A 6811-nucleotide genomic window follows, 5' to 3' on the forward strand; every position below is an offset into this window, starting at 1 on the left:
TGTTGCTGTCTACTGTGAAAGGACATGTCTGGAGAACTAAGCTTAAAATATCCTGCTTGTTAAACAACCCTGCTTTATAAAAGAGTGAATAATACAAATAAAGTTGGCATTGTGGCTGAATCCGGCCATATGTCCCCCTGCTCCCACTCTGTTTATGTCTCTTTTCTTTTCCTCATTCCCTTACTCTCATCCCTGGACGGTTGTCGCCCCCAGCGCGCGTGACACAGAGGGAGAAGCAGGCTCCCTGCAGAGAGCCTGATGTGGGACTCCATCCCTGGACTCCAGGATCATGCCCTGAGCCGAAGGCAGGCGCTTAACCACTGAGCTACCCAGGCATCCCGGTTTGCTTGTGTTTTTTTCTGATTTATGAATTTGTTCATTTTCATCCTTGAAAATTATTTGATCTTTGGAAAAGATTATTTTAAAAAGGATTGTTTTTTGCCCTTATCAGAAGTCTAGGTTCAGACAAACAAAAAACAAACAAACAAAAAGTCCAGAACCACCACTTTAAAATAGTTGCAATTTTTGTTTGTTTCCCTTTAATCATCTGGTAATGTTATTTTTAATTCCATTCAGTTGTGAGAGCTAGCATGTAGTTATAAATTATCAGAGAAGAAAGTAGATTAAGCCTCCACCACATTTCTGCTCAAAATACATGAACAAAATCACAGTAAAAACTGAAGTTAATGGGTAGCATATTTAATTGTAATTCAATATTAAGTGCATTCTTGATACCACAGGTAAGTACACAGTACTTATGTCAAAACTTACATGAAAATGGGAAGCCAATGATGTAGGTGATCCCTGAAGCTATTCTTTTGTTCAACTGAGAGAGCTTTCACTTTGGTTTGCAGACTTCATTTCATGTTTCTTATAGGACACAAATAAAATGGAAGACCTGCTGACAGTTTGGATCCTCGTGGAAATAGACACGAGGATAACATAACCAACTGTGAAAGATAAATAGGGGAGAGAGTAAGGATAGGGAGAAGGAGCTTTAAACAATGATTTTTGAAAGAAAAAGAAAGACAATGATTGGATGGGGAAGAGACTTAGGATGAAGTATAGTTCTCAGAAAGTCTTGATCAACCCTACAAAAAGCTCCAAGCAAAGATTTACTGTTAGAAGAGTCCTGCATCAACCAAAATTACTCTCCTCTTTCCTTGTGCTCCATCAACAGCTAAGAGAGCCAGTAAAAACCACAGTCTCCTATGAATGTAATGACTTAGCTGAAGGTATGGCTGCTGGAGGTTATCAAATAAACGAAATCTTCCAGCAAGTTCTTCTGAAGTTAGAGCTGAGCAGGGTTCCTTTATGGTTACTGCATCTAACCATGGTGAAGAGGCTGCGATATAATAGGAAATATATATGTAGTGTCTGTCCCTAGTTCCTGACACAGACTTCCTGAAATCCTTGTAATTTTCTGAGTAATGGGGTGATAGGAATACCTTACACAGTCCTCCTAAATCCCTTGATCTTTCCTATGTGATAAAGTATCTTTTGTTCTAGTGTGGGAACTCTTGGTGGATTCCTGGATAGTTTCAGGATGTGGGCTGGTCACCATAAAGATGAAGTGATGGTTAGAAGCATCAAACTCTCATCCCTATCCTCACATCCTCTGGGGAGGGGAAAGGGAATGGAGACTGAGTTAATGATTAATCATGCCCATGCAATGAAGCCTCCATAAAAATCCCTAAGCTATGGGATTCAGAGAGCCTTCAAAGTTATTGAACACATCCACATGCTGGGAGGGTGGTGCACCCCAGTTCTATAGGGAAAAAGCTCCTCATCTTGGGAGTCTTCTGGAGCTCCCCCTATACACTTCTTTGCTATTCATTTTTATCCTTTATAGTATATTTTATAATAAACCGGTAATAGTAAATTAAGTGTTTATCTGAGCTCTGTGAGCCATTATGGTAAACTATCAGACCTGAGGAGGGATAAGAATTCCTGATTTGTAGAGGCTCCTGAGTGGCTCAGTGGGTTAAGTGACCAACTCTTGGTTTTGGCTCAGATCATGATCTCATGGTTGTGAGATGTAGTCCCCATGTCAGGCTGTGTGCTCACTGGGAATCTGCTTAAAGATCCTCTCCCTCTACACCCACCTGTGCGTATGTGTGCTCTCTCTAAAACAAACAAACAAACAAACAAATAAATAAATTATTTTTAAAAAAGAATCTCTGATTGTAGCCAATTCCAGCAAAAATGTGGGTAACCTGGGGACCCACTACTTGTGATTGGTGTTTGAGGTGGGACAGTCTGAAGCTTTAATCATTAGGGTCTGCATACTGATCCTGGGTAGTTAGTAACGGAATTAAAATAAATTGTAGGACATGTAATTGGTATCTGCAGAAAATTGGAGAATTTCTTGGTGTGGAAAATCTACATATTTGGTGTCTAAAGTGTTGCCAAGAGAGAAACAATTTTCTTTTAAAGTCAAAATATACTCCCATAAACCTGGAATTCCCCAGAAAATACATTCTCTCTATAAGGATGAAATAGGAATTATGCCTCCCCTGCCCCACTATGGAAATGAAAAATGTCTGGATTCTTTATCATTGAGTGAGGGCAGAAAATAATTCTAAAATAAGCAGAATGCACTATATTTATAACCAAGTGCCATTTTACATATATGCAAGTTTGTTTTGGACATAGATATTATTCTTTTTTCATGATGCCATAATGAGGTCATACATTATGGTTGCATATTTGTTTAAAAAGGTTGTAAGCTTCCAGGAGGTGGGGATAGTAGCGTTGAATTTCTCTCATTATCTTCCTGCTGCTGGGTCCAGAGCAAATGTGCAATAAATGACTTGGGTGAAGAACATGGATTATTTGTGCCAGAAGGAGCAGTAGTGTTTGGGGGAAAGGTCATGGCCGAATGCCCTTATGGATTTTGCTTATCTTGGGGAAGGGATGTTAGAATAATTGTAAAATATGGAGAAATTCCTTATCACTCTGGAAATTTGGGTTATTTTGTGTGCAGAGACCGATATCCTGATGGCTGAGTTATAACTAGAAGAAAAACACTGAATGTGGTTGGGGACAGCCATTTCTCTTTCATTTATGGGAAGAAATTATGGTTATTACCTGAGATTTCATAGCCATGAATAGAGTACTGATAGAAAGATTCTGAAGTATCTCAGATTTTTCTAGGTATTGTTCTAATCCAAAGAATCAAGGGTTCATAGGTAGTATGAATTAGGAAGCATACAGTTATAATGTTAAGGATTAAACAAACACAAAGACAATGACTCTGAATCCAGACTGCCTAGATTCATATACCAACTCAGCATTTTTTAAAGACTTTATTTATTTATTTATTTATTTATTTATTTAATTATTTGACAGAGAGAGAGAGAGAGAGCACAAGCAGGAGGAGTGGTAGGCAGAGGCAGAAGGAGAGAGAGAAGGAGAAGCAGACTCCCTGCTGAACAAGGAGACTAATGCAGGGTTCCATCCCAAGACCCTGAGATCACGACCTGGGCTGAAGGCAGACGCTTAACCAACTGAGCCACTCAGGCACCCCTAGCCACTCAGTTGCCCCCCAACTCAGCTTTAACTAGCTGTATAACTTGGAGATACTATTTCTTTGTCTGTACAATGGGGACACCCACAATTTTCACCTCATACAATCATTGACAATATAAGTGAGTTAATTTAGATAAAGTGTGTTTAGGTCATATCTTGACACAATATTACCATATTAATATTATCTCTCTGCTTTCTTACCTGGACACCAGTAAGCTGAGGGGAAGGGAATATACTATTCAACTCTTCATGTTCCACAGCTCTAAAGGCTGCAACATAATAATAACAATAAAAATGATAATAAAATTTATTAACATCTTGTATATCAGTCGCTGTAATTTTATATTTATTTCTTTCCCTTATTACAATGAGGATAGTAACATCAATATGTCCATCTTACAAAGAAACTTATCATTAAAGAAACTTATTACCTTGCTTAAAATCAAACAAATAATAAGCAATGATGTTAAATTCCGGCTTAGTCTAACTTCTGAGTAATCTTTTAAAACCAGTTATGCCATCTTAAAAGGAGCAGAATTTGATAAAACATGCATTGAATAGATGAAAACAAATGAATTTCAAAAAAAAAACCCATCATCCCTTTTCACAATAAATTTACTTTATGGATATGTTTAGTAATGATAATGACTTCACAGTCATTTCAGCACTGGTAAATGTGTTTTTTTCAGTATCTTTTACAGGTACTACAGCAAAGTGGTCTCCATAAGGCAAAATAAAATGTGGTGCCCTGGTATCTGTTTCTTTAATTGAGCTTTAAAAATATATATCATTTGAATGAAATTATAATGATTTCATTAACCTATTTTGCCCTTTCTCAAATATAATGACTATAAATGTGATAGGAAATTACAACTGCCCATTGCTGGAAGAAAGCAATCAAGCTAGATTGACCAATATGATTATTACATGCCGGTCTGGCAACTTTTTCCCCCTAGATACTGAAGCTGAAGTTGGCAGATCATATAAATATCTATTTGTCTATTTATGAAAAAATTAAATCAGGAAAACTCAGGATCAAAATTTTAATTAATCAGTTTTACAGAAGGAAATCTCAAATTTTTAGTTCTTAGGGATTTCCATTTTAATAGTAATTATAAAACATTCTGGCTTAGTTTGTTATACAGAGGTGATGGATATACATTCAGTGATTTTCAATGGGAAGCTTAAAATGCATTCCCAAATACCAAAATGTTTTACTGTGAAATAATTTTAAAATTTAGGAGAAAAAGAGACTATTAAGCTCTTAAAGGTGTTTAGGTTCATTTGCTAGATACCATATAAGCCAGATGCTATATGAGATATAAGGACTTGTGGATTTAGTAATTTTCTCATCTTTCAAATGTGAAGAAGTGTTGTTAGATATGCCGACATATAGATACCCAGAGGAAAAAAAGAAACAAAAAGCGATGTGGTACTGGAGAGGAGGAAAATAAAATAGCAATCAAATAAAGAACAAAGATGCACTGCATTGTATAGGGGAATGCAACAAAATATTTTCTCTTTCTCCTTCCACCCCTTCTCACTCTCATTCTCTCTCTCTCTCTCTTTATCTATCTCTTTCTCTATCTCTGTTTCTGTCTCTGTCATCTCTCTCTCTCTCTCACACACACACACACACACACACACACACACACACATTCACACTTACACTCTGGATTGTGACCTGTAGTTTAAAAAAAAAAAAAAAGAAATCTGAAGTGTTTGGCTGCTGGCACAGAAGCCCCATTTATAGGTGTAGTCTTTTTAGGAATAGAGATTACAGAGAATCATACATCAGAAAATGAAAAATTTTCTTTCCAAAAAATCATTGATCATTTTATTATATATATATATAACTATTTAATTCACCCTACTGGCCATTTTTTCAAATAATTGCCACTTTTGCCCTTGCTTTCCAACATTATTCACTCATTTTATCCGTTTGAGAAAAATACTCACCTTAATGAAATATATCTCAAAACAGCTAGCATAAAAGACAAAAGAGTAGTTAGAATATTGAGATTGGCTTATTTTTGTGGGTTGAAAAGATTTTCAACCCACAAAAAAGGGCTTGTTTTCAAATAGGTAGTCTCTACATACATACCTGTGAACAGGATCTAAATACCTCCTATTTAAATCATTTATTATTTGGTTAATGACTGAAAAAGAAATTACTTTCCTTCAGTAAAAAGTTATGCTCTGAATTAGGATGATGTCTTCTTGTTCAAACCACACATAAATATACATAAATACACAGAGACCTTGATTTTTGCTGAAGATGTATCCTGAGATTTGATGTATAAGCCAATAGTTTGCCCCCCTTTTGGTCTTTCCTGGCACTTGGAGTCCCCATCATATTTTAATATGCTTTATATTCCAATTAGCAGTCCGCTTAAAAATCAGGTTGAAAATTTCTTGTTTATGGGAAGGGACTTTTGTTTTCTCTGTAACACCATTAAGAATTAGAACTGCTGTTTGAAATAGCAGGAATAGATAAAAAAAAATCCATTGATATAATATTGGACGACGTCTTACCATAGAATGCTTATTACAAATGATAGAGAAACAGGCCTTACCAGGAAGTCCAGGTCATTTAACTTTCTCAAATTATAATTATAATTACCTGTATTTTGAGTGACAGGACCAGGTATCTAGAACCTCAGAAAAGATGCTGTTTTCTCTCTCTCTCTCTCTCTTTTTTTTTTCCCATACCAACAAATTTAGGGGCAGTTTTGAAATAAGACATGTTAATTCTGGAAACGACAATATCACTCTCCAATTTTCTTACAATGCTGTGCTTTCCTTCCCAGTGTCCAGTAAATTTCCTCAGATCCCTACACTGGGAATAATTAGAATACATATCTCTGTAATCCACATTCCAAGAAGCAAACTCAGAGCAAATCACAATTTTTCTTTTTGCAGGGTAACTTAGTTTATGTTTGTCAGGGAAAAAAAACAATAAGCATAAACTTACCTGTATCAACACATGATTGATTAATAACCTCAAACCCTTTCTGTTTATTTGTATTGGAAAATTGGGTACACGCTAACCATAATAATTTTTTTCTTGGTGAAATTCCAAACACTACTTTGAGTTATAAATAATTTTATGCAAGCAGATGTAGAACTTTTTTTCTTTCTTTCTTTAGTTAACTCTGAGTCTGGGGAGTTCTGCTCAGGAGTGAATTAGCAATTTTGCTTCCATCAGAACCACTTCTCTGCAGAGGTTTATTCTCCAAATAAACCTTTTTTTCCACTAAAAGGTTCCCTAGCAGCCACA

At 36.1% G+C, this 6811-nt stretch overlaps 1 long non-coding RNA gene across 1 annotated transcript; it reads right to left on the minus strand.

The window, feature by feature from the left end:
* Positions 1 to 511: 511 nt before the first annotated feature.
* On the minus strand, positions 512 to 5750 carry LOC140596522 (uncharacterized). The gene is made up of 2 exons (XR_011998463.1): positions 3733 to 5750; positions 512 to 950 (listed from the first exon to the last, which is right to left on the minus strand). It is a non-coding gene; the product is annotated as an uncharacterized lncRNA (long non-coding RNA).
* Between the last annotated feature and the right edge of the window lie 1061 nt (positions 5751 to 6811).

The sequence above is a fragment of the Vulpes vulpes genome, unplaced genomic scaffold (assembly GCF_048418805.1).
Source record: "Vulpes vulpes isolate BD-2025 unplaced genomic scaffold, VulVul3 Bu000000692, whole genome shotgun sequence".
Lineage (NCBI taxonomy): Eukaryota > Metazoa > Chordata > Mammalia > Carnivora > Canidae > Vulpes > Vulpes vulpes.